The sequence below is a fragment of the Mustela lutreola genome, chromosome 4 (assembly GCF_030435805.1).
Source record: "Mustela lutreola isolate mMusLut2 chromosome 4, mMusLut2.pri, whole genome shotgun sequence".
In the NCBI taxonomy this organism is placed as follows: Eukaryota; Metazoa; Chordata; class Mammalia; order Carnivora; family Mustelidae; genus Mustela; species Mustela lutreola.
Genome location: NC_081293.1, coordinates 65,328,620 through 65,354,958, shown reverse-complemented (window position 1 = coordinate 65,354,958; position 26,339 = coordinate 65,328,620). Strand labels below are relative to the sequence as shown.

General features: G+C 39.1%; 1 pseudogene; it reads left to right on the top strand.

Moving 5' to 3' along the window:
* The first annotated feature begins 3,339 nt into the window (after positions 1-3,339).
* Positions 3,340-4,290, top strand: LOC131828933 (small ribosomal subunit protein RACK1-like; annotated as a pseudogene).
* Positions 4,291-26,339: the final 22,049 nt, after the last annotated feature.

Genomic DNA, 26,339 nt, shown 5'->3' with positions numbered 1-26,339 from the left:
AGCCTGTCGAGGGGTGAAGTCGGGGGCTATCACAGGACCTCTCCCACTAACTGTCAAAGCCCCAAATATCACACTTTGGCATTTATTTCTTTGAGTGAAGACATGGTTTTTATATCTATCAGCGGATTTACCAGACCATATAAGAACCCGAGGGTTCTGGATAAATCTTACTTTAACAAGCCTTGCAGATAATTAATGGGATTAAATTGAATTGCAGTTCTTTCTTGGTGACTGCATATTATTTAAAAACAAAAACTAAACCTGTTACTCATTTGCTTCCTCTTTAAGGTTCAATCATCCCAAGTGAGTCCAATTAAGGAGGCCTCATGGGTATCTCTTTTAAGCTGTGGCCAGAAAGAGCCAACGAGAATCTATGGCATCTTTGAGCTCTTTTCTGTGACTTCATTTTATCTGAAGTTTTGCCAGAATACAAAATTAAGACCTGTTCCTTGGGGGCAGAGTTACAGGATTACAACGTGACTCTTGGTTTTCATGCGAGACAACAAGGCCACCCTGCTCATCCATGTATTCAAGCACCACAGGTGGGAGTGTGTGAGAGTCAAAGCCGGAAGTTGCCCTTCCTCCTCACCCTCCCAGCCCTGGTGAGATGTGTGCAGTTGGTGTGATCCCCATTGCTGGGCTTCCTGAACCTTCTTTCTCCCAGAGACTTGCCGAAAGCAGCCTCCAGGCGCAAGTTCCCAGACGAGATTTATCTACTTTCTTTTGAGTTGGTGAGGACTGCTCTGAGAAGGAGAGTTAGATTACTTCTAACCAGGGGAGAGTGGATTCCACGCCCTCCAAGTCGGCAGTGAACGGGTAGCGACTTTCAGTGGCCAGCGTGAATGGCCTGTTCTACAGGAGTGCGTGGTGAGAGCTGTGGTGAGTGCTCCACCCCCAAGTTTTTTCTCTCTGTGTGTTTAAAGTTAGCTATTCTTTCGCTCAAATCCTCTTTGTTCAGTGGTTTGTTTTTTGTTTTTTGGTTTTTTTTGGTTTGTTTGTTTGTTTTTGGTTAATGTGCTACGAGAGATTAAAATGGTGAGTGGAAAAAGATGTCAAGCTGCACTTTCAACAACTAAGTATCATTGGGGCAGCTAGGAGGGCCTACTGCCTGCAGTTTCTTTAAAGTTGGGTTTTCTAGGGCCATGCGGGTGGCTCAGTTGGTGAAGCATCTACTTTCAGCTCAAGTCACGATCCCTGGGGGTTGTGGATCAAGTCCCTCATAAGGCTTCCTGCTCAGCGGCGAGATGGCTTCTCCCTCTACCCTTCCTCTCTGCTTGTGAACTCTCTCTCACTCTCTCTCTCAAATAAATAAATAAAATCTACAAGAAAAAACACAAAGTAGGGTTTTCTAGTCTCATAATACTGAGCTAAGTCTTGGGGTCATCAGAAAAGGGGAGTGTTTACGCATGACGGTGTACTGTGTGTGCACGCTGCGTGGGGGCGTTGCAGAGCTGTAGACTGGTGCAGGCCAGAGGAAGAAGCAAGGGCTGCATAGATCTTGGAAATGATAAGCTCTGTAAAGTGCAAAGCGCCATCTCGTTTAGGATCTTCCCACCTCCTCAGCTTTGTCATCTTGCATTTCATTTCTTTATGCGATCTTTGAAAATTCACCATAATTTTTGTTACATAAATTATATTTATTAGTTTAATTATTTACTATTTATTTGTCTGCCCTCTCTTGTTCACCTCTGAAAATGTATGCTCCCAGAGGGCAAGGACATTTATGCATCACTGAATTTCTAATGCCTAATAGGACTCAGTAAAAATTTGTTGAATGAATGAAGGGTTGAATATACTAAGTATTTCCCATATATCACCTTCAATACTCTTGTAGAATAATTATAGAATAATTTTTGGTTAAAATTGTCTTTTTAAAATTTTCTGTTATATATACTTAACAATAAAATCCTATGGGTGAATTGTAGAAATCAAAGAGTTTAGAGTCTGGCATTTGGAATATAATCATCATAGAACCTGCTGAGTGCTTTAATGAAAACTACATACTCTGATAAACAAGCAAGGAGTTGAAAATAGTCTATCAAGTTTGCATGCAAGCTATTTTAGGGCTGCTCAGCTTTGCAGTCTGACCACAACTGTTTAAATGTGTCAGTCATTTCAGTTTTCATTGTCCTAAGTCTAGCCCAGAGCTGTGCCTCATTCTTGGCAGAATTCCAGAGTTAAAGATTGTTCCAGAGTCCTCTTCAAGGGCCACATAGCCCACCTCAGCCTATTACTGCTTCCTAAGGAAGCACCCTGTAGATTCACAGTTTCGATACTTGGCTTAAGGACAGATTCACACCTTGGAGCAGGGAAGGTAGGTGGTCAAGTATCAGAAAAGTCTGGGGTATTTTTGAATGGTATTGGTTCATAAATATTGACCTTTCTTCGTTGTGACTCTGTAAAACCTCTCAAATGAAATCTCTAGGTTTTGCCTCCTCTGACTCTTACCTTCTGTTCCTTACAGCTTTGTCTTTCACCAGGTATATCTGTTTTTTGGTGGAGTATAAAATGACAGATTTGCGTCTTTGTTTTAATGCCTTTAATACCAGCCTTTACTGGTAGAATAGCATGTCCATGCAAGATTACATTCTTCTCTTTAAGTTACAGTGTCTAAAACAGGGGAAAGAACTATAAATAGTATACATTAATAGTGCTAACTTTCAAAAGATTTAGAAACAGAAAAATTACACACTTGGAAGCTTTCATTTTTCTCTCCTTTCTTAAGTCTTACTTATTCCTTCTGAAATTCAGATTTTAACTTATATGATATCCTAAGGTAACATGTAACACCTATTATATAAGAAAAAGAGAAATAAGATAATAGTACCAAAGACAGGATCTCCTGCATGTTAAGTGAAATGTCCATACACATGTACCCACACTTAGCTGGTAGAGTGACTTGGAATAATTCTTTTGAGAATGGATTTTGTATAATACACAGCAAGAGCTGTTCATAGATTTTTGACCCAATAACCCCACTTTCCATTGGGAAAAATTAAAATGTCTGGCGACTCGATAAGATGAATTATGAATATCATGTAAATTATATACCTATTGGAAGGAATAGATAGAATTAAAATTATATTTCTGTTTACAGTTCCATTGTATTACTTATATAGCTATTAAATTACATTTATGAAGACCAGGCATGGAGAAAAGCTTTTATTTTTTAATATAAGTGACAAAGCAGACAATTAAATCACTGGGATTCCACATGTGGAAAAAATAGAGATACATCCAATGCAGCTCTTTATTCCTCACTAGGGCTGTGGCTGGAGTGGCTTCGGTGCTAGTCTCTCTGAGCCTTCCAGCTCCATCCTTATTACCACGGGAACACCTGATGTCACCACTGCCATGACTGAGCAGAGGACACTTTGTGGTACCCTTGAGGGTACCACAAAGGCTGGTTGACGCAGATTCTCGTCCCTCCCCAGTTCCCGGACATACCATCTGCCTCTCAAGAGAAGACCATCATCATGTAGAAGCTCACCAGGGAGGAGACTAACTAGGGCATCCATGGTGGGCTTCCCAGGGTCATCTCCTCGGATGGCCAGTTTGCCCTCTCAGATTCTTGTGGTGGAACCCTTCAACTTTGGGATCTACAATGGGTACCACCACACACAGATTTGTAGGCCATACCAAGGATGTGCTTAGTGGGGCCTTAACCTCTGATAACACTGCAAATTGTCTCTGGCTCCGTAGACAAAACCATCGAGCGGTAGAATATTCTGGGTGTATGCAAATGTACCGTCCAGGATGCGAGCCATTCGGAGTGGGTGACTTGTGTCTGCTTCTCGTCCAGTAGCAGCGACCCTATCACTGCCTGCTACGGCCGGGACAAGTTGGTCAATATATGGAACGAGGCAAACTACAAGCTGAAGACTAACCACTTCAACCGCACAGGGTACCTGGACATTGCGACTGTGTCTCCAGATGGATCCCTCTGCTTCTGGAGGCACAGGGGGCCAGACTATGCTGTGGGACCTCAGCAAAGGCAAGCATCTTTATACTCCAGATGGTGGAGATATCGTCAGTGTCCTGGGCTTCAGTCCTAACAGACATGGGCTGTATATGGCCACGGGCCCCAGCATCGAGATCTGGGACTCAGAAGGCAAGATCACTGTAGACGAACTGAAGCAGGAAGTTATCAGTACCAGCAGCAAGGCAGAAACACCCCAGTGTACCTCTCTGGCCTTGTCTGCTGATGGCCAGACTCTGTTTGCCGGCTATGGAGACCTCATAGAGCCAGTGACCATCAGTACGTGCTAAAAATCTATGGCAGAGCTTTAGGGGGGGAAAAAAAGGTTTTCTGACCTTTAAAAGAAAAAAAAAGAAATACATTAGGTGCAAACTGGAAGGAAATACTTATTTTAGAAAGGAAGAATTAGGGGTGCCTGGGTGGCTCAGTTGGTTAGGCATCTGCCTTCAGCCTTCAGCTCGGGTCATGATCCCTGGGTCTTGGGATCAAGTTTCTCATTGGGCTCCTTGTTCAGTGGACAGTTTGCATCTCCCTCTCCCTCTGTCCCCACCCCCTCTCCCCTGCTTGTGCCTGTGCTTGCGCTTAGGTATGCTCTCTCTCTCAAATGAATACATAAAAAATATTTTTAAAAAAAGAAAGGTAGAATTCAATGTGGTTTCTTTCTCTCTTTTCTTTTTTTATTTTTTAAATACCCCTCCCTTGTAATAAAGTGTAAAAAAAAATCTAAAAAGATCCTAGAAGGTCATATAATTTCTGGGAAATGACTACACAAACTACATTGAAATAAACTTGGCAAAAACCTGAGCTCAGACCTGAAATGAAATAAACAAATGCCCATCAGTTACCCATCGTATTCCACTGTTCACTTAACTCTACCAATGCAAGTATTTTCAACCCAGCTCTGGGGACCTTCATGATGTATGTCTACTTTCAAAAACTGCTGAGAAATATCTGGAATCCTATATAGTACTGTTCAAGGTATATCCAACAACACAGGAAGAAAATAAGGGTCCAGATCACATAATTAGGAAGGGATGCTGCACCTAGAAGTATAGCATTCCCCCTTCAGAGGTCAGCTCCAGGGAGAGAAGCTGACCTGGGGAACGGGCCAGTCTTACTCGTGGTGCTGCCTTTGGAAGACAAGGACCTGAGGAGAGAGGTCACTACTCTGGGAAACCAGGCGGACGCCTGCTGAGTGGTCAGAGAGAGACAAACCAGGAAGTGAACCAGTGGGTCCGAGAATGAAGCTCTTCTAGGGTTTTTGTTTAGAAGGGACAAAAAACACAGTCCAGTGTATCTTAAGTACATCAAGACTGTATTGGGTTATATAACTAGGAAGTCCATAATATCTAGGAGTTCAAATGACTTCAGCAGGATTTTTCCCCCCTTCTCTTTCTGTGTGTCTGTTTCCTTATACAATTTTCAGATCAGCTTCTCTTTGTCTGTTCTCTTTCTCTTTGTCTCTTTCTTTGATTAGCCTTCCTCCAGGGAGCAGAATTTGCTGCGACTGTCTCAAGTCTATGTCATCCATCTTAGAGATCCTTAAGAAAGAACTCCAGGGGGCTCCTTTCCTGTTGCATTACACATAAAAATGGTTATTGGGTTTCCTACACATGGTGGCTGTGAATTAGACTTACAAGGGAATGTCCCTTGCTCAGGACACTGCCTGTGGTGCTGACTATCTATTGTGGTTGGTAGGAAATCAGGGCACTCTTTCTATCTGATTAAAAATATTGACATTAAAAAATAAACCCACTGACATTAAGAATCTCTCATATCATTAGTGAAAAATTGGCCTGAAAGTAATAGAAGATCACATAAACTCCCATTGGGAGTAGTTTTTTGTTTTTTTTTTTTAAAGCCCTGCTTACTAACCATGGCTCTCTATAATACAGAATTTCAGCCAGTAAAACAGAGTTAAGTAAATAAACTTGAGATATGGTTGGGAAAAAAAGCTATTCTTGTCTCAATTTTTCCCTTTTATTTTGAACCCCCTGATTGTATAAAATCTTCATTTCCACCCGCTTCCTGCACCTAGTGTTGCCGATGACAACAGCAGCTTCCTGGGGTGGGGCCGGGGCAGGGCAGTAATGTGTGTCTGGGTCATTTGTAAGTTGAGTGTTTCTAAGGTGGAAGCTCTCTGTCCTGCGTTAGTCATTCAAATCTCCACTTTTAAGCAGGTCAGTCGTCTCTTCTCTAATGAGGAAGTACTTGTTCTCTTAACATTCTGGCAACATTCTGTTTGCTTATTTTTTCCCAATCCGAGTTATCCCAATGAATAAGTCCATCTTTTGACCCTCAGGTGCTGTATGCAGCAGAAGGAAACATTGCGCATGGAAAGGGGGAATGAACAGGTGGGAGTGACAAGAGCAAGAAGGAACCAGACGAAAGCAGCCAAGGTCTGTTAAGAACGTGAGTGGTTCTGAAGTGTTTCAGTGATACAGAGTACACGCACGACGATGGGCATTACCCGCCCTCAGTCAGGTTCTATAGGAAAGGACAATGAACAATGGTCCTCTATTCTGAAAGTTCTTCCCAGCAGGCTTTTAGAGGGGCTTTGACAACCTCATTAGTTAGTATTCCTTGGGATTAAGACATGGAGGATTTCTTTTCGAAAAGGTCACATCTTACGCATTTTGTACTAGCTCCAGTGCCCTATAAATATTGAGTAAATGACATGGCCAACATTATCAGCCAAGAATAGCTCATAGTATTTTTAGCCGATTAATTCTAGTCATTCATTTAATCATTCATTCAGCACACATTCTTTACTGATGAAGATTATAAAAATAACTTATTTTGCATGGACTATAAGTTAGGCAATGAGCTAAGTGTTTTATGTCCATTATCTCAATGGACATAGTTGCGATTAGTATTTACCTATTTTATAGGTAAAGAAGCCTGAGCTTGAAGAGGTTAAATTAATTTCTCCATGCAAATGGCTGATAAATGGCAGAGGCAGTACTAGTCTCTAAGACACACTGATGCTTAAAGTCTGAACTTTAAACCCCAGAGTATTAGGAGATAATCCTTCATGGGCATCTTGCATTTTTTTCATGTATTAAAGAAACTGGGATGTTTGTTTTGTAAACTTTTCCAGAGTCTGGGTTTTTCTTTGTGATTCTGGGACCCTTTATTTTTTTTAAATTTTTTAATTTTTTTGTAAACGCATAATGTGTAATTAGCCCCAGGGGAAAAGGTCTGTGAATCTCCAGGTTTACACACTTCACAGCACTCACCATAGCACGTACCCTCCTGAATGTCCATAACCTCACCACCCTCTCCCTACCCCACCCCCCCGGCTCCCCAAAGTTTGTTTTGTGATGTTAAGAGTCTCTTGTGGTTTGTCTCCCTCCTGATCCTATCTTCTTTCATTTATTCTTTTCCTACCCCCCAACCCCCCAACCATTGCTTCTCCATTTCCTCATATCAGTGAGATAATATGATAGTTGTCTTTCCCCGATTGACTTATTTCGCTAAGCATAATACCCTCTAGTTCCATCCATGTCGTCACAAATGGCAAGATTTCATTTCTTTTGATGGCTCCATAGTATTCCATTGTGTATATATACACCTTCTTTATGCATTCATCTTGTTGATGCACATCTAGGTTCTTTCCATAGTTTTGCTATTGTGGACATTGCTGTTATAAACGTTCGAGTGCACGTGCCCCTTCGGATCACTACGTTTGTATCTTTAGGGTAAATACGCTGTAGTGCAATTGCTGGGTCATAAGGTAGCTCTATTTTCAACTTTTTGAGGAACCATCATGCTGTTTTCCAGAGTGGTTGCACCAGCTTACATTCCCACCAACAGTGTAGGAGGGTTCCCCTTTCTCCGCATCTTCGCCAGCATCTATCATTTCCTGACTTGTTAATTTTAGCCATTTTGACTGGTGTGAGGTGGTATCTCATTGTGGTTTTGATTTGTATTTCCCTGATGCCGAGTGATGTGGAGCAATTTTTCATGTGTCTGTTGGTCATCTGGATGTCTTCTTTGCAGAAATGTCTGTTCATGTCCTCTGTCCATTTCTTGATTGGATTATTTGTTCTTTGGGTGTTGAGTTTGCTAAGCTCTTTATAGATTTTGGATACTAGCCCTTTATCTGATATGTCATTTGCAAATATCTTCTCGAGTCTGGGTTTTTCTGATTGCATCCTTAAAGTATCATTTAACATTTTCACATTTCCTCTGTATTTTCTGTCAAGTGGTAGTCAGATATAGAAGCTTGATCAAGTTTCAGCTCAATTTTTTGGGACAAACCTGCTAGATAAGTGGTATTATGTTCCTTCATGTGCCAGGAGACCTGAAATGTGATGTCCCTCTTTTCTACAATGTTAATGACCATTCATATTGAGTATCTGGCTCAACTAGTTTTTTGAGGTTGCAGAATAGTGATTTCCTATTGTCAATTGTATATGTATGTAGCATTGTGTACCTAAGAAACTCTTTTTACGGGTGCCTGGGTGGCTCAGTGGGTTAAAGCCTCTGACTTTGGCTCACGTCATGATCTCAGGGTCCTGGAATCGAGCCCCGCATTGGGCTCTCTGCTGGTCAGGGAGCCTGCTTCCTCCTCTTTCTGCCTGCCTCTCTGCCTACTTATGATCTCTCTGTCAAATAAATAAATAAAATCTTTTGAAAAAATAAAAAATTAAAAAAAAGAAACTCTTTTTAGTTATTAGCTAGAATACTTCTGTAAAAAGAAACTTTCCCTTATCCATTATTTGGTTACTTTGCAGTATACTTTGTTAGGGATGGCAGGAAGAACACTTGACTCTTTCCTGTTACTTGTATATCTTCAAAATAATGAGCTAATTCCCAAGCATCTTCCCTGGTTATCAATTAATTGTTTTTATTATAATTATGAACTCAAGGATTTAAATATATTTGATGGTTTTTAATGTATTGCAGTTCTTGTTGATGATAAAATCAGCTCATTTTTTATACATTAGGCTCCTGAGTCATTTGGCTTTAACAATCAAAGAAATTGATAACTTCTTTACTATCATGCATGACAAGATGTCCCAGCTCATCTTTTAAAATTTCCTGCCCAAACTTAGAACTGTCATTTCTCTAAAGAATCTTGGTTCTCCTATGTGGAAAATAGTATCTGGAGAGCCCCCCCCCCCCCCGCTTTTATATTGGCAACTAATTAACGAAAAAATCATGTCTCTAGCCTGCATTCAGCCTGTGGCTAGTCTGTTGTTGACCCCAGGCCAGACTTTAGTAATAGTAGTGAGAATTAATAGAAAGAGATGGATTATAATGATATTTTTCCAAGTTTTTTTTTTTATTGTGATAAAATACACACAACAAAATTTACCATCCTAACCATTTTAATTGTACAGTTCGGTGGCATTAAATATGTTCATAAAGTGCAACCATCACCACCATCCATCTCTATGGCTCTTTCATCTTATAAAACTGAAACTCTATACTCATTAAACAATAACCTCACTTTTCCCCGACAACCACCATTCTTCATTCTTTCTCTATGATTTTTACTAATCTAGGTATCTTGTGTAAGTGGAATCAATCAGTGTTTGTCTTTTTGTGATAGTCTTACTTTACTTAGCATGGTGTTCTCAAGGTTTATCCATGTTGTAGATGTATCAGAATATTCTTCATTTAAGGCTGAATAATATTCCATTATATGAATTATATCACATTTTGCTTATCTATTTGTGCTTGGGTGGATACTTGACTCGCTTCCACATTTTAGCTATTGTGAGTAACACTGTTATGAATATGAGTATACCAGTATATTTTGAGACCTGCTTTCAATTCTTTTTGGTATATATCTACAAGTAGAATTGCTGGGTCTTGTGGTCATTTTATTATTAATTTTTTGAGGCCCTTCCATGCTGGTTTCCACAGCATCTCTACTCCTTTTTATTCCCATCAAAAATGTACAATGGTTTCAATTTCTCACCAACACTTGTTACTTTCTATTTTTTTGCTGTTGTTGTTTGTTTGTTTTCTTGACAGTAGCCAAAACATAGTAATTGGTGTGAGATGGTATCTCACTGGAGACTTTTTTTAAATTTTAATTTTAATTCTAGTACACTTAACATAGTGTTATATTAGTGATTCAACAATTCTATACATTACGCAGTGCTCATCCCAACACCTGCACTCTTTAATCCCATCATCTACTTGACTCCATCCCTGCACTCGCCTCCCCTCTGGTAAATGTCCTTTAAGAGTCTGGGTTGGTTTTTTGTTGTTGTTGTTGTTGTTTGTTTGTTTTTATTTAAAGAGAATTTTTAAAAAATATATTTTGTGTGTTTTATTTAGAGAAAGAGAGAGAGAGTAGAGAGAGGGATGGAAGGAGAGGGAGAGAGAGAATCTCAAGCAGACTCCACACTGAGCATGGAGCCCAATGTGGGGCTCAATTTCACAAACCTGAGATCATGAACTGAGCTGAAATCAAGAGTCAGATGCTTAATTGACTGAGCCATCCAGGCACCCCAGAGTCCGGATTTTTGGTTTGTTGTTTTCCTTTGTCCATTTGTTTCTTAAATTCCACATATCCATGAGATCATATGGTATTTGTCTTTCTGACTTATTTCATTTAGCATTATACTCTCTAGAGCCATTCTTTTTTTTGCAAATGACAAAATGTCATTCTCTTTGTGGCTGTGTAATATTCTGTCACACACAAACACACACAAATGCACACACACTTTTTTTTTTTTTAAGTAAATCTACCCCCAACATGTGGGTTGAACTCATGACTGTGAAATCAAGAGTTGCATGCCCTACCAACTGAGCCAGCCAGGTGCCCCATATCACATCTTCTTTATTCATTTATGTACCAATGGACACTTGGGCTTCTTACATAATTTGGCTATTATCAATGATGCTGCAATAAACATAGGGGTGCGTATATCTTTTTGAATTAGTGTTTTCATTTTCTTTGGGTAAGTACCCATTAGTGGAATTGATCATATGGTAGTTCAATTTTCAATTTTTTAAGGAACCTCCATACTGTTTTCCATAGTGGCTGTATCAGTTTGCATTTCTACCAACAGTGTAAGAGGGTTCCTTTCTTTCCAAATCCTTTTCAATGCTTGTTATTTCTTGTGTTTTTTATTTTAACTATTCTGACAAGTGGGAGGTGATATCTCATTGTGGTTTGTTTTGCATCTCCCCGATGATGAGTGATATTGAGCATCTTTTCCTGTGTCTGTTGACCATCTGTATGTCTTTCTTAGGGAAATGTCTGTCCAAATCTTCTGCTCATTTTTAATAGAATTATTATTTGGGGGGGTGTTGAGTTAGAAGTTCTTTATATGTTTGATACTAACCTTTTATCATATATGTCCTTCGCAAATATCTTCTATTGCAAAGGTTGCCTTTTGGTTTTGTTGATTTTTTCCTTTGCTGTGCAGAAGCTTTCTATTTTGATGTAGTCTCAGTAGTTTATTTTTGCTTTTGTTTCCCTTGCCTCAGGGGACCTATCTAGAAAAAGTTGCTACCGCTGATGTCAGAGAAATTACTGCCTGTGTTCTCTTCTAGGATTTTAATGGTTTTAGATCTCACATTTCAGCCTTTAACCCATTTTGAATTTATTTTTATGTATGGTGTAAGAAAGTGGTCCAGTTTCCTTCTTTCGCATGTTGCTGTTCTGTTTTCCCAACACCATTTGTTGAAGAAACTGGTTTTTGCCTCATTGAATATTCTTTCCTGCTTTGTCAGAGGTGAATTGACCATAGAATTGTGGGTTTATTTCTGGATTGTCTATTCAGTTCTATTGATCTGGGTCTGTAGCAAAACAGTACCATACTGTTTTGATCACTACAGCTTTGTAGTATAACTTGAAGTACATAATTGTGATGTCTTCAGCTTTGCTTTTCTTTTTCAAGATTGTTTTTATGATTTGGGGTCTTTTGTGTTTCCATACAAATGTTAGGATTGTTTGTTCTAGTTCTGTGAAAAATGCTGTTGGTATTTTGATAGGAATTGCACTTAATGTGTAGACTGCAAGGGGCAGGGAGCAAGGGAATAAGCATGCTGGGCCTGCTGCCTCCCCCAACACCAGAACATTCAGGGGCCAGAGCTAGAGGGAGCCAGGGAATGGCAGGACTTTAGGGAGCTGTCACCGAGTCTTCTGTTGTGGTCACTAATTCCGTGGCAACACACTCTAGGAGTAGTCTGAGGTGTGCACAGGATCCTCCATCCACATTTCTTCCTTGTGCCCTCTTCTCAGGAGCATGTTCTCCAGTGTCCTGGCTGCCAGAGCTGTGGGCATCCAGGTGGTGGCCTCACAGGTCCTCTGGGATGTGGCTGGGCTCACCAACACACCAGTTACAGTCTTCACGGCCACCCCCACTGATCCTGGCACAAGGGCTATTTGCTCTGAAATTATGCTGAGGCAAGGAATTTTAAAAGATGGTTCCCACAGAGAACTTTTAATAAAAGTGAAATTTGGAGAAGATACTGAGCACTTAAATAGACCTGCTGACTTGATTAAACAGTACATCCTGACAGGATATTTCATGAATCCATATGAGTTGGCTTCATTTCAAGAGAGAAACGTAACAGAGCAGCGATGGTTTCAGAAAACTTTAATATAGAAGCTCCCAATGATTTGTCCAAGGATTCTAAGGTTCAGTTTATGCCAAATAAGATTCACAGTGCATTGTTTCTAAGCTTTTTTTTTTTTTTTTTTTTTTTTTTGCCTGTGTGCTACTGCTATCATCTGTCACAGAATAAAGATGAGGAAACCTTTATTGTAGTCAAGAACCCTGATTTCAGGGCACTTGGGTGGCTCAGTGGGTTAAGCCACTGCCTTCAGCTCAGGTCTTGATCTCGGGGTCCTGGGATCGAGCCCCATTCCGGGATCTCTGCTCAGCAGGAAGCAGGCTTCAGCAGGAAGCAGGCTGAGATCATGACCTGAGCTGAAGGCAGAGGCTTAACCCACTGAGCCACCCAGGTGCCCTTCCCTTTAAATTTTATGGAGTTAAAACCTTTCTATGAACTTTGTCCTCATTTCAGTTAGGAAAATGGGTACTTTAGTATTAGAGACAAATTCTTTTCATTTTGTAAATAAAAACATTTTAATTTCAGTTAAAAATTGAGAAAATCATTATAAATAAGAATAAAATAATTTGGATGAAAAACGTATAGATTGCTTTGGGTAGTATAGACATTTTAACAATATTTTTTCTTCCAATCTATGAGCATGGAATGTCTTTCCACTTCTTTGTGTCATATTCAGTTTCTTTCACCAGCATTTTATAGTTTTCATAGTACAGGCCTTTTACCTTTTCAGTGAGGTTTATTTCTAGATATCTTATTATTTTTGTTGCAATTGTAAGTGCAATTTTTTTTCTTAATTTCTTTTCCTGCTGCTTCATTATTGGTGTATAGAAATGCAACAGATTTCTATATGTTGGGTTTTTGTCCTGTGACTTTACAGAATTCGTTTATCAGTTCTAGGAGTATTTTGGTGGTGTCTTTCAGGTTTTCTATATATAGTTTCATGCATCTGCAAAGAGTGAAGTTTTTACTTCTTTTTTACTGATTTGAATGCCTTTTATTTCTTTTTGTTGTCTTATTGCTGTGGCTAAGACTTACAGTTGAATGATATGTTTAATAAAATTGGTGAGAATTGATATCTGTGTCTTGTTTCTGACCTTAGGGGAAAGGTCCTCAGTTTTTCCCCATCGAGGATGATGGTAGCTATGAATTTTTCACTAATGGTCTTTATTATGTTTTCTATAAACCTGCTTTGTTGAGGGTTTTTATTATGAATGGATGTCGTACTTTGTTAAATGATTTTTTTATGTCTATTGAAATAATCACATGATTCTTATCCTTTCTTTGATTGATGTATCACATTGACTGATTACAAATATTGACCCATTCTTGCAACCCAGGAATAAATTCCATTTGGTTGTGATGAATGATTTTTTTAAAATGTATTGTTAGATTTGGTTTGTTAGTATTTTGTTGAGGATTTTTGCATCTGTGTTTGTCAGAGATATTGGCCTGTAGTTCTCTTTTTGTGGTGTCTTTATCTGGTTTTGGTATCTGGGTAATGTTGGCCTCATAGAATGAATTTGGAAGTTTTCTTTCCTTTTCTGTTTATGTAATAGTTTGAGAGGAATAGGTGTTAAATCTTCTTTAAATGTTTGCTAGAATTTTCCTGTGAAGGCGTCTAGTCCTGGACTTTTGTTTGTTGGGAGTTTTGATTACTGATTCGATTTCTTTGCTGGTAATCAGTCTATTCAAATTTTCTATTTCTTCCTGTTTTTGTTTGGTAGGTTATATGTTTCTAGAAATTTATCCATTTCCTCTAGATTATTCAACTTGTTAGCATATAGTTTTTCATAATATTTTCTTAAAATTTTTTGTATTTCTGTGGCATCTGTTGTTATTCTCTCTCATTTGTGATTTTCTTTATTTGAGTCTTTGAAATAAAGTCTTTCCTTTTTTCTTGATAAGTCTGGCTAGAGACTTAACAATTTTATTGATTTTTTTCCCCCAAAGTACCAGCTCCTGATTTCATTACTCATCTGTTCTGTTGGATTTTTTGTTGTTGTTGTTTCTATATCTTTAATTTCTGCTCCAATTTTTATTATTTCCTTCCTTCTGCTGGTTTTAGGTTTTGTTTGCTGTTCTTTTTCTAACACTTTCAGTTGTAAGGTTAAGTCATTTATTTGAGATTTTTCTTGCTTCTTGAGGTAGGCCTGTATTGCTATGTACTTCCCTCTTAGAGCCACCTTTGCTGCATCCCAAAGGTTTTGAACTGTTGTATTTTCATTTCATTTGTTTCCATGTACTTTTTGATTTCTTCTTTGATTTCTTGGTTGACCCATTCATTGTTTATTTACTTAATCTCCATATATTTGTGGTCTTTCCAGATCTTTTCTTGTGGTTAACTTCTAGTTTCATGGCATTGTGGTCAGAAAAGATGCCTGGTATGATATGAATCTTTTTGAATTTATTGAGTCTTGCCTTGTGGCCAAATATTTGAGCTATTCACATATTTCATGGGTGATCCATGTGCACTGGAAAAGGATGTGTATTTTGCTGTTACAGAATGGGAAATTCTGAATATCTGTTAAATTAGTCTATTCCACTGTTTCATTCAAAACCATTGTTTTGTTTTCTTATGGATTTCCTGTTTAGATGATCTGTCCATTGATATAAGTGGGGTGTTAAAGACACCTACTATCTTTGTAATATTATTGATTAGTTCCCTTATGTTTGTTATTAACTGTTTTATATATTTGGGTGTTCCCAAGTTGGGTGCATAAATAGTTACAATTGTTACATCTTCTTGTTGGATTGTACCTTTTATCATATATTGCCCTTTCTTGTCTCTTGTTTTAAAGTTTATTTTGTCTGATGTAAGTATTGCTACTTTGGTTTCTTTTGACATCCCCTCACTTTCAGTCTGCAAGTATGTTTAGGTTTAATATGAATTTCTTATAGGTTATAGGCAGGTCTTGTTGGTTTTTTTTTAATCCATTCTGTCACCCGTGTCTTTTGATTGGAGTGTTCAAATCAAAGTCATTATTGATGTATTTATTGTGATTTTATTGCCTGTTTTGTAGTTATTTCTGAAGATATTCTCTGATCCTTTTTTGTTTTCTCTTGTTCACGGTTTGCTGGTTTTCTTAAGTGCCATAATTAGACTTCTTTCTCTTTATTCTTTGCATATTTCTTAGTGTTTTTAAAAAATTTGTAGTTGCCATTAAAAAACATCTTCTGCATATAGCAATCTATATTAAGTTGATGGTCATTTAAATTTGAACCCATTCTTTGTTTCTTTCATCCCCACATTTTAGGTATATGGTATCATATTTTATACCCTTTTATTTTGTAAATCCTTGACTGATTTTTTACAAAAATATTGATTTTTACTGCTTTTGTGTTTACTACTTTCATACTGTCATTTTTGGTCTTTCCTTTCCACTCAAAGTGTCCCCTTTAATATTTCTTGCAGGCTGGTTTAGTGGTCATGAACTCCTTTAGTTTTTATTTATCTGGGAAACTATCTCTCTTTCTATTCTGAATGATGGCCTTGCTGGATAGAATATTCTTGACTACAGGTTTTTGCCATTCAGCACTCTGAATATATTATGCCCATCATTTTTGGCTCAGAAAGTTTCTTTTCATTTATTTATTTGTTTGTTTTTATTTTTATTTTTGGTCAGAAGGTTTTTTTTTCTTTAAGATTTTATTTTTTTCAGAGAGAGAGGGAAAAAAAGAGAGCATGAGCATGAGGAGGGTGGGGAGAGACATAGGAAGAGGCAGAAGAAGACCCCCCCACCCCCATCCCCCCATTTAGCGGGAAGCCAGATGCATGGCTCAATCCCAGGACCCCTGAGATCATGACCTTGCTCAAAAGTTTCTGTTGAAAATTACACTGATAGCCTTATGTGGGGTGTATATATATATACTGTCTTCTTTTGTTGCTTTTAATATTTTTTTCTTTATCACTGTATTTTTGCCATTTCAATTACAGTATGTCTTGGTATGGATCTGCCTTTGTTGGGAGCTCCCTGTGCCTCCTGCATCTGCAGATCTAGTTCCTCCCCCAGATTAGGGAAGTTTTCAACTATTATTTCTTCAAATTAATTCTCTACCATTTTTCTATCTCTTCTTCTGGGACTTCTACAACATGAATATTATTACGTTTAATGGAGTCACTGAGTTCCCTATGTCTATTCTCATTTTCCATAATTCTTTTTTCTCTCTTTTGATCAGCTTGATTACTTCCCATTACTCTGTCTGTTAGGTCATTAATTCATTCCTCTGCTTCTTCCAGCCTGCACTTCATTCCGTCAAGTGTGTTTCTCATTTTGTTTATCGAGCTCTTTATCTCTGGTATGTTATTCTTTGTCTCTGTGTTAATGGTATCACTGATGTCCTCCACTCTTTTCCCAAGTCCATTGAGTACTCTTGTGATCATAGTTTTAAATTCTCCATCAGGCATGTTACTTATATCTGTTCTGCTTAGATCTCCAGCCATGGCTTTGTCCTCCTCTTCATTTAGGACATATCATCCTGTCTTCTGATTTTTTCTAAATTTCTGTGCCTGTTTCTCTATGTTAGGAAAGTCAGCTATGTCTCCTGTTCTTGAGGGTAATGGTTTTATTTTTTTATATTTTATTTTAAATTTTATTTTATTTTTTCAGTGTTCTAAGATTCATTGTTTATATACCACACCCAGTGCTCCATGCAATACATGCCTTCCGTAATACCCACTACTAGGATCACCTATCTCCCTTATCTACCTCCCTTCCAAAACCCTCAGATTGTTTCTCAGAGTCCACAGTCTTCTATGCTTTATCTATCCCTCTGATTTCCCCCAATTCCCTTTTCCTTTCCTTCTCCTAATGTTCTCCCTGTTATTCCTTATGCTCCACAAGTGAAACCATATGATAATTGACTCTCTCCTTGACTTATTTCACTCAGCATAATCTCCTCCAGTCCCTCCCAAGTTGATACAAAAGTTGGGTATTCATCCTTTCTGATGGAGGTATAATATTCCATTGAATATATGGACTACATCTTTATCCACTTGTCTGTTGAAGGGCATGTTGGCTCTTTCCACAGTTTGGTGGTTGTGGCCATTGCTGCTATGAACATTGGGGTACAGATGGCCCTTCTTTTTACTACATCTGTATCTTTAACGGTAAATACCCAGTAGTGCAATTGGTAGCGCTATTTTTAATTTTTTTGAGGAATCTCCATACTGTTTTCCAAAGTGTCTGTTCATGTCTTCTGCCCATTTTTTGACATGATTATCTGTTTTTTGGGTGTTGAGTTTGAGATCTTTATAGATCCTGGATATCAACCCTTTGTAGTATCCTTTGTGAATATCTTCTCCCTTTCCGTGGGTTGCCTCTTTGTTTTGTTGACTGTTTTCTTTGCTGTGCAGAAGCTTTTTATCTTGATGAAGTCCCAAAGTTCATTTTTACTTTTGTTTCCTTTGCCTTTGGAGACATGTCTTGAAAGAAGTTGCTATGGCCAATGTCGAAGAGGTTACTGCCTGTGTTCTTCTCTAGGATTTTGATAGGTTCCTGGCTCATATTGAGGTCTTTTATCCATTTCAAGTTTATCTTTGTGTATGGTGTAAGAGAATGGTCGAGTTTCATTCTTCTATACATAGCTATCCAGTTTTCCCAGCATCGTTTATTGAAGATACTGTCTTTTTTCCCCTGGATATTTTTTCCTGCTTTGTTGAAGATTATTTGACCATAGAGTTGTTGGTCAATATCTGGGCTCTCTATTCTGTTCCATTGGTCAATGTGTCTGTTTTTGTGCCATTACCATGCTGTCTTGGTGATCACAGCTTTGTAGTAAAGCTTGAAATCAGGCAACGTGATGCCCCAGATTTGTTTTTCTTTTTCAACCTTTTCTTAGCAATTCAGGATCTTTTCTGTTTCCATACAAATTTTAGGATTGTTTTTTCCAGCACTTTGAAAAATGGCAGTGGAATTTTGATGAGGATGGATTTGAAAGTATAGATTGCTTTGGGCAGTATAGACATTTTAACAATGTTTATTGTTTTATAATGGGTATTTTTTTTAACAAAAGGTAATGGTTTTATAAAGAAGAGGTCCTAGAATGCCCTGTTCTTCAGGGCCTGGTGCTTTTAGGAGAGGCTCTAATGTGTGCTCTATTGTTGTGCCCTATCTACTTTATCCTTCAGGACAGTTGTCTGCAGTGGCTTTTTTTTTTTTTTTTTTTTTTTTTTTTGCTTGTGGGCAATGTTTGGTGGCACATTTCAACTAGAGGTGCTGTGGTCTGTTTGCGAAATGAGGCCCATTACTGCTGTCATCAGAACTGAGACCTCACAAAACTCTCTGGTCAGGAGATGGTCATTGGCAGGTGTTTGAGCAGGTCTTCTGGGGGAGGGGCCAGAATCACTGGAATAAAGGCAAGTGTGACTGGGAGGAGTGGTTCCATTGGAGCATGGACAGGGGGATTGGGGCTTAGTGTAAGCAAGATAGGTAGCAAGTTCCAACAGGTGGCTCTGTGTTTATGCTGAGGAGAGGAAAAGGGAAATGATTCTGGCCAGTTTCCTACCTTCCCAGAGAGGTCTCTTTATGAACTCTGCCTCCCTGGGACAAGATCCACACTGAGCAACTAACCTCCCCACCCTGTCACAGGCGCTCTTCAGATCACTGTTTCTGTGCTATGTGTACACATGTTGTTTGCCCTGTTTTCTCCAAGAGCATCCCCATTGTCCTCCAAGCTCTCTCAGAGCCAAACACACTGACCTTTAGCACTCCAGGCCTTAAGCCCTTCTGGCTGTAAAAACTCAAGAAATTTAGGTCCTTTTGCTTTCCATTGCCATGTGGAATCATTTTCTCCATGTACTCTTCTCTGTGTTAATTTATCTCTCGCCCTTCTCTGTGACCATAATTCCCTCCCCACTGCAGCAGCCAAGATCCTTTTCTCTCCCAAACTGTGTCTCTGCAACTTCCTACCTTCTTTGATATGGCCTCTTCTCTACTTTAGTTGTGGAGTTTTTTTTTTGCCAGACTTCTGGTTGACTGTTGGGGTATTGAAGGTAACTTGTTAGTTATCTAGCTGTGTTCATGGGATGAGATGAGCCTAGATTCCTCCTACCCTGCTGCCATCTTCCAACCTCTTCTCTGTCCCTTTAGAAGTACAGTTTTGCTGGATATAGGATATTAGCCTGTTGCTTTCTGGCCTCCCAAGTTTATGATGAGAAATTTGCTTATAATCTTGTAGAAGATTCCTTGTATGTGAGGAGTTGCTCCTATTGTTGCTTTCAAGATATTCTCTTCATCTTTTTAAAGTTTAATTATAATGCATATCAGTATGAAATCTCTGATATCATCTTATGTGGAGTTCATTAAACATCTTGGATTCTTATAGTCATGACTTTCATCAAATTTGAGAAGTTTTCAGCTGCTATTTTTTTCAAATATTCTCTCTGCCTCTTTCTCTCTTCCCTTCTGGCACTCTCACAATGCAGATAGTGTTCAAAAGGTCTCTTAAGCTCTGTTTGCTTTATTTCAAACATTTTTCTTTCTGTTTCTCAGACTCCATTATTTTCATTACTCTGTCTTCAAGTTCATTGATGTTTTTCTTCTGCCTGCTAAAATCTGCCTTTGAATCCTTCTAATGATTTTTCACTTCAGTTATCTAACTTTCAGCTCCAGAATATCTTTTTCACTTCTTTTTAGGTTTTCTCTTTGTTGCTATTTCAATTTTGTTCATCATTTACTTGACTTTTTCTATGTCTTCCTTTAGTTGTTTGAGCATCTTTATGATAGTGGTTTTAAAAATCTTTCTCTGGTAGATCAGCCATCAGGTCTTTTTCCGAGAATGTTTCTGTTGACTTTCATTTTTCCTTTGAATGGGCAATACTTCCTGTTGTTTTGTTCATTTTTTAAAAATTATGCTTTGTGATTCTTTTGTTGTTGTTGAAAGCTGGACACTTGAATCTAAAAATGTGGTAACTTGAGAAACCAGATTCTCTACCTCAGGGCTTGCTGTGTTTGTTCTCTTGATTGTGATAGGCTGTCTCTGTGCCAAAGATCAGCCTGAGGTGTAAGCTTAAAGTCTTTTCAGGTCTTTTCTGAGCCTGTGACTTTTGCTGGGTGTGCACACTTACTAATTTTCCCCATATATGCAGTTGTTTTTTGAATGTCTTCATCTTTAATGTCTGCCTCCCAAAAGAGGGGGAAAAATGCAGCAGGTGGATGTGTTCCAGTCCTTTAAATTCCCTGGAAGTTATGTCAGTTAGAAGGGAGGTGCAACAACAGTGGTTGTTTGCCTCTTTGCTCCTCTGTGATCAGAAGTAGCAATCAGTGATTGGAGCATAGATCCCTGATATTTGGAAAATAAGATTGTTGCTGGGTTTTTTGGGTAAGATTTTATTTATTTATTTACTTTAGAGCGAGAGCACATACGAGTGGGGAGGGGGTAAGAGGGAAATGGAGAGAATCCCAAACAGGCTCTGTGCTGACTGCAGAGCCTGATGCAGGGCTTAATCTAAAGACCCTGAGATCATGACCTGAGTTGAAACCAAGAATTGGATGTCTAACTAATGGAGCTACCCAGGTGCCCCAAGAACAGGGTTTCTTAGGCCCACCTTGACTCCTGCAAGCTGTATGCAAGCTGCTCTAGGAGCATGTGCACTGCTGTCTGTCATGGGGGTGGGGAGATGTATACTCCGCTAACAGCTAAAATTGATCAAAATTAACCACAATGTATGGATTAAGTTTTCCTCTGGAATTTCCATAGACTCCTTCCATAGACTCCAGCCTTCTAAAATTGTTAGACAAATTCTGCCAGTGCAATTGTTGTCTAGGTGGGAAGGCAGATTCCTGTTGCTTCTTACTCTGCTGTCTTCCTAGAATCTTCGGATTAAGATATTTTGTACTTAGAAATGTAGGAAGGAGGGGCGCCTGCCTTCGGCTCAGGTCATGATCCCAGGATCCTGGGATCGAGCCCTGCATCGGGCTCTCTGTTCAGCAGGGAGCCTGCTTCCTCCTCTCTCTTTGCCTGCCTCTCTGCCTCCTTGTGATCTCTGTCTGTCAAATAAATAAATAAAACCTTAAAAATGTAGGAAGGAGAGAACATCTGATGTTTTAAGTGAGAAAATTGTAACTTTTTTAAAGCTATCATAACTGGAAACCTTATGATGACTACTTAATGCATTACATACATTATTTAATGTAATCCTTGCAATAGCACTGAAAGAGAGGTATTATTCCTTTTTCTAGATGAAGAAATCAGGCACAGGGTAGGGATGTGTGTGTGTGTGTGTGTGTGTGTGTGTGTGTGTGTGTGTATGAGACTTCTGAGGAGGTCTTCTTGTGCTTTCCTTTCTCTTCTTGCCTATACTACTTAGGATATTGATTTGACTACTTTACAGTCAAAATAATGGGGACTCAGTCAGAGTTTAAGTTTATTTCTCTTTCACAGTGATGTGATGGTAGGCAGATGGTCCTGGGTTTACAGGAAAGTTTGTTCTTTGAGGACATCCAAGGACCTGGGTTCCTTCTGTTTTGTTGTTTCCATTCTCTGGGTTTTACCCTCATCCACATATTTGAAACTGCTTACCAGTCCCTATGGAAGAGTGGAGTCCTGATGACTCACTTTTGAAAAATTTTTTTAAAGATTTTATTTGTTCATTTGACAGAGAGAGAGAGAGAGAGCAGAAGCACAGGGAGCAGTAGAGGGAGAAGAAGGGAGCCCGATGTAGGGCTCCATCCCAGGATGCTGGGATTGTGACCTGAGACGAAGTCAGAAGCTTAATAGACTGAGCCACCCAGCCATCCCTGATGACCCACTTTTAAGAAGTTGCATACATTACTCCTGCTTATGTTGTGCTATATCATTTCTAGCTAGCAGGGGAATTATATTACAAAAATATAGAAAGAGTGAATGGGTTTTGGGGAGACATTTAGCAATATCGTCTGTTCTTTCAGTTCACACCTCTCTCTTCTCAAAAACATGCCCTTGCATTCTCTCTACTTAAGGGAGAAAAGAGAGTCTTTGTTGTACATAAAGAGAGAGCCACATCAGAGTTTGCAAGGAGGCAGTGTTAACAGTTGTGGGGTGGGTCTGAAGGTGCACATCCTTGGAACAATATATAAGTCCTAGGAACACACCTGGAGGCAGGAGAGGGAGGTAAGCTGGAGGGGTGCTGACAGCAAGATTTGGCAGCTTCACAGGGAACTGTCAAGAACAAGTCCTTTGTCTAAGCCCTGGTCTATCTAACTCAAAGACTAAAACCATTGGGCTAAAAACATTTTGTCTTCTCTTTAAGATTATAAACACTTCTAGTCAGTGCAAATGTCCTTATTATGCAGGGATGAGTACATTTTTTACAAATGACATTGCACTTCGGAAAGCAAGTTCTACTCCGATGTTTGCCAAGGTAAATAGTTCATTTATTAGAAATAAAGGTCCAATATATCTCATCCTTTGCTGAATTTAAGTGAAGTAAGCTGAAATTCCTTTGTTCTTGACAGGGCATTGATATGTATTTTTGTCTCCTTTTTTGTGTTATGGATAGCTTGAGTGTGTGCAATCTTCAAACTTGTTTACTCTTGCCAGTGGAGTTTGAATCAATTAAGCACATCACTCCTCTATTAATCTTTCACATATGGGGAGAACAAGAAATCTAGAGAACATTTTCATTTCTTGGGAGCTTTATTTCTAGAGCCCTTATTTTCCATCTGGAAGAAAGCTCTTTGATGTCCTCTACGTCAAAAAGAACCAAAGTACGAAGTTTTGTCCAGGATTTAGGTGCTGCTAAAGCTCTTATAAGCTTGAGAACAGACATTGGGAAAGAGTACTGACTTGTCTGGGTTTGATTCTGACCTGGCTGCTTTTATTAATTATGTGAATCTGGGTTAGCCACTTGACCTCTTTGAGGCTCGTGGTCCTTGTTGGAAAAGTAGGCAAAATCATCTGCCTCCCTTCAGGTCATATTTAGAGAACTGTTCTGCCTTCATTAAAAGCTGAAGCTTTTCATGTCTCAATGTCCTCATCCCTAAAATGGAGGTAATAATAGTACGTACTATGGAAGGTTTTTGAGAAGCACTTGGAATTGCGCCTGGGCTACAGTAAGCTCCATAGAAATGTTAGCTGTTATTGCTTCTCTGTGACTAGGGCCTAGCCACCCATGAACACTGGACCTGTTTGGAACATTGACAAGACAGCAAAGGAAGCCAGTCTCCAGCCTGGATGTTCATTGCAGGCTGGAATTCTTATGGGCTCCTTTATTTGCAGGGAACAGTATGGAAGCTGCTCAGAGGCCAGAGCTACAATAATCTTTCAAGATAGCTGCTGTGATGGATCTGAGAGAGCACAGTGTCACGGAATTTTGCTGGAAAGGGAAAAAAAAATAATCTTGTAATGAAAATATATTCTTCAGGGCAAAATGCCACAAATGGGTAGATAGGAGTAATCCCAGAAATAGATTCTAGTGAAAGTCGTCCAGTGATGTTTTTAAATATTCTTTAAATTTATTATTTAAATATTTTTAAATATTCTTTAATTATTTTGTTTATTATTATTGTTTTGAGTTTTATTCCTTATAGCCCTTTTTAATGTCAGCCCTGTCTTCCTCTTTATGTGTGTGATTTACTCAGCTATGCATGTAAGCAGGAAATAGCAGATAACATGTTTCACAGCAGATTCTTATCACCTCTATCTCGGGGAGATTTCATTCAATAGGCTGCCTAGATATGCGCAATTCTCCTACACTCCCCCCTTCCCCACTCAGTATTCCCTACTTTTCAAATTCAATATCTTCAGAGACCTTTAGTTCAGGAAATAGGGGCAGGATCTGATTTTGGAAGACATGCATTTTCAGCTCTCAAAACTGTGTTGTCATTTTTCTTTTAGCTTTCTTTACGTCTTTTCCTTGATCCTGGAAGAGGGCGGAGATTTACAATCACATTTTATTGGTACTTTCCTCCATCACACGGATGATAAATTATTGAGAAGCCATTTGGTCTATAAAAATGAAATACAAGGCCCATCCCCTTCCAGCATGCGGCCTGGACTGGCTCCAGCAGCTGTGAGCGGCTAGGGCCCTGCGGTCGGAAAAACAAAGCAAATCCCTTACACATTTTAGGCTTGGTCTAAAGAGAGGGACAATGACCTGGTAGACTGTTGGTTCTCTGGATGCTACTGAAGGTCACAGAGTCAGCTCTTTTATGACTCCCGAAGGGTCCTTTGTTCTGAGTTTGCAGTTCAGAGATTTTGTGCCTATATTTTAGCTAGTTATTATTTTAGGCTCCAGTCAGTGACAGTCTCAGCTTCCAATAATAGCCAAGGTGTTTTTTATTTTTTATTTTATATATATATATATTTTTAAAGATTTTGCATTCATTTATTTGACAGACAGAGATCAAAAGTAGGCAGAGAGGCAGGCGGGGGTGGGGGGGCTCTCTGCTGAGCAGAAAGCCTGATGCAGGGCTCCATCCCAGGACCCTGAGATCATGACCTGAGCCGAAGGCAGAGGCTTAACCCACTGAGCCACCCAGGCGCCCCCCAGTAATGGCCAAGGTTTTAAATTTTTCTCAGACTTTACTACGGTTGGTCTTAACAACCTTGTTTGGGTCACATGCTTCTCTGAGAATCATATGATGAGCTTCTCTGAACCTCCTCTCACCAGCACACTCACACACAAACACATGGAAGACTTCTAAGTGTTCACACATCCCCTGAGCCTCTAACTTCTCCACTCTGTACAGGTCCACGAACCTCACTTACTCAATTCGGTTTTCTCTATGGTTTTTAAGAGCATTTGTTTGATGATATTATTTATTTTTCTCTCTTTCAAAAATAGAAGGCTTATTATTTCAGTGTGACCTTGTCTTTTATGTGATGGTCAATTCAACTGAGTTTTGTTTTGTTTTGTTTTTTTAAATAGGATTGAACTTTAATTTTGTTTTAGGATACCTGTCTTTCTGGAATCTTAGTATTTTAAAACTCAGATTTAGAATCAGACACAGGTCAATCTATATGAATTTCTGTAAACTAAAATCTAGGGAATTCCAGGATTAGTCTAGTTTTTCTCCAACTTAAATTTGAATATACTGTTAACAGATCTGCTTGTTGTGTAATATAATGCCAATTATTCTGTCCACCTAATTATCTTCTAGCACGACATTAAAAGTTTTATAAGAACCATAACAATTCAGATATTTTTGATGGAAATTTTTTTTTTAGATTTTTCAATGAAATTTTTTATTTTAATAACACTACAGTGAGCATAAGACCTTTTAGATATTTTTTTAAAAGTTCTATTCCTATGTATCAGTATAAGGAGTTTTACAGTAATGCAAATATAGAAATATACTGGTTTGATGGAAAATTTTTTTTTAAGATTTTATTTATTTATTTGACAGAGAGATCACAAGTAGGCAGAGAGGGAAGGAAGCAGGCTCCCCGCTGAGCAGAGAGCCCAATGCAGGGCTCGATCCCAGGATGCTGAGATCATGACCTGAGCCGAAGGCGCCCCTGGTGGAAATTTTTGTTTCTAATTTGTTTGAACTTGAGATTTGAAGGATCCCTTACCCACCGGTTATCTTCTACATGCATCTGGTGACATTGACAGATCATCAGTATGGTTTCTAGAAGGGGCTTTATCATTGGCGGGCTCTTGTGGCTGTTTAAATCTTGCTTCTTGGGTGCCTGGGTGGCTCAGTGGGTTAAAGCCTCTGCCTTCGGCTCAGGTTATGGTACCGGGGTCCTGGGATTGAGCCCCGCGTTGGGCTCTCTGCTTAGCAGGGAGCCTGCTTCCTCCTCTCTCTCTCTCTCTCTGCCTGCCTCTCTGCCTACTTGTGATCTCTGTCTGTTAAATAAATAAAATTTTAAAAAAACAAAAAACAAAAAA